The following is a 2433-nucleotide window of genomic DNA, read 5'->3' on the forward strand; positions in this document are numbered from 1 at the left end:
AGTGATGCCTTTCACTTTGTTACTTGGGGATTAGGAATATTCCTGGGTGGTGATTTAGTGGTGTTGGCCAAGACCACCGGGATCCTTCAAGATCAACATTTACAAAATTATTTGGGAGTCCACATTCAGTGACATGAAGAAGTGTACTTCTCTCAAGATCAATGATATGGCCGATATGCTGTTAGAATGATGCTGAGAGTAGCTGAAGAGAACTCATAGAGCTTCTTCATGACAAATGACAGCAGGCTTGCCTTTCAGGGATACAGATGAGTGTCTTTTTCTCTAAGTTGTTGGGCAAAGAAGACTACACCCACACTTCAGTTGGGAGGATGTGGAACTTAATTACATGGTTTCCTCAGGATCTGCAGGCATTGTTGTTTGACAGGCCTGCATTTATGTGCACATGTGGGCATGTCTCTGTGGGCATGTCTCCTGTGGAGTTCCTGGATAAGCACTACTTCTCTTATATAAAGGGAAGAGAGTCCAGAGCAGATCAAAAGCCATGCCAGAACCCACAACTGGGTCTGTTACCTGAAGTTTAGTGCGTTTGTTTTCTCCTGGGTCTCTTGTTTGATAGTGCTAGTTTTTGGATTACAGTCAAATGGGATTATAGCCAATTCCTTGGAGGTACAGGCATGATTCCAGCCTTATTGGGATCTGTCAGCATTTTGAACCTCCTACCTGGATTCCAAAGCTCCTGCAAAGTCTGATTTTTTGTCAAAGATAAATGCCAAATTATTGTCACTGTAGGAGGATAACAGCAGGGGACCTACTGTTCTATCATTGAGTAACCACATTGCCTTGTTTACTGTTCTGTTTTTTAAAATTTTGCTTTGTAGTATTTCTTTACTTATTTTATAGCATAATTTAAGCATGATATTGTATGTCTTTTGCATTCCAAACTTTTGATTTTTGTTTTATTTTTGGTACTGAATGACACTAGGGTAATAACTAAGGTTGTTATTTGTGTTATTTGCTTTTCTTTAGAACACAAATCAAAGCCATTATCCTAAATTTGAGGTATATACACAATACATATTCAACTTTAGGCAAAATACTTTCCATAATATTACATTTTAAAAAACTGGAAACAGTGTCTGTGCTGATTTGTATTTGATTCAATGTAATGAGAAGGGAATGTTCAACCTGGGATGGGGTGGGAAAGTCACGTTGACAACAAAGATCTCCAGTTCAAATGTCTTCCGTTTCCTTCATACTCACCACAGCTATACCATATCCTGAGAGGACTCATCATGGGAAAATGTCAGTCATATCTTCAATGCACTTTGGAAGGAATGAGAAAGCAATCTGGGTGGTGACATTTCATCTTTGTTTTCAAATAAGTGGCCTTAATTTTTCTTCTAATAGAAAAACCCTCAAATCAGTTTATTATAAATATATGTGAACCGTTTTTTGCAGCTTTCAGGTAAAGTCAGCACTTTTTTGATAGAGTCCATGGGAAGAGGTCAGTAGAGATCATCTTCAGCCATGACATCATCCACTCAAGTCCTTGGCATAACCCCTCGCCAGTAAGAGCGTAGCATGCTTAGATATGCCACTGGTGGTCTTTTATAGACGTTAGCTTCAAAAACTTGGAGATCTCTGCTACTGTCATGCATTCTTTTACATCTTGTTTAATAGCAAAAATCAGCAATCAAGCTTTTCTTAGATCCTCGTGAGCAAGCATTTTGTAGAGCTCTTCTCTAGTTATAGAAATCCTTTCTCTGTCTGTGCTGTCCACAACTATTACAAACTCAGTGTTAGTATAGTAAGTGTTCCAGGAAGAATGAAGGGACTCTTGACCACCAATATCCCACATCAGGAAATGCATATTATTAACCACGATCTCTTCTACATTGCTTCCTATTGTATAAGGGATGTGTGTACAACTTCATTCATGGAAAACTGGTAAAGGATGGTAGTTTTCCCTGTGTTATCCAGCCCAGCAATGATAACTTTGTGCTCCTAGTGATTGAACAGCCTCCAGATCCGGGTGAAGAGAGTTCCCATTCTCGGGCAGTGGAGCCTCCAGCCGTCCCGGCTCAGTCTGCAGGGCAGAAGGACACACCAGGGCCTGCTCCCTTGCAGGCCCACTTCCAGGGACCCGTGGGGAGGCTGCTGCATTCCAACCTTGTCAATGTTATCTGTGGAATAAACAAAAGAAAAAGTTAGCTGGCTTTGTTTGTGATTACATCAGAGAAGTAGCTCAACTTTGCTGTTGAATATCATTTGAAAAATCTGAAATTTTGTTTATAATACTCTATTCTTCCACATTTTTATATTTTAATCATTCTCTGATATTTTTCAGTTTCCAATTATTAAGATATTTTATAAAAAACAACCATAATTATGAGTCATTTTATTTTATTATGTGTAATAATTTATACTTTTGCACTGTAATATTTGTTGCTTGCTAGTAATAGAAATAGATTT

At 38.7% G+C, this 2433-nt stretch overlaps 1 pseudogene; it reads right to left on the reverse strand.

The window, feature by feature from the left end:
* Positions 1-1432: 1432 nt before the first annotated feature.
* Positions 1433-2010, reverse strand: LOC100773982 (annotated as a pseudogene).
* Between the last annotated feature and the right edge of the window lie 423 nt (positions 2011-2433).

The sequence above is a fragment of the Cricetulus griseus genome, chromosome X (genome assembly GCF_003668045.3).
Source record: "Cricetulus griseus strain 17A/GY chromosome X, alternate assembly CriGri-PICRH-1.0, whole genome shotgun sequence".
Taxonomy (NCBI): Eukaryota; Metazoa; Chordata; class Mammalia; order Rodentia; family Cricetidae; genus Cricetulus; species Cricetulus griseus.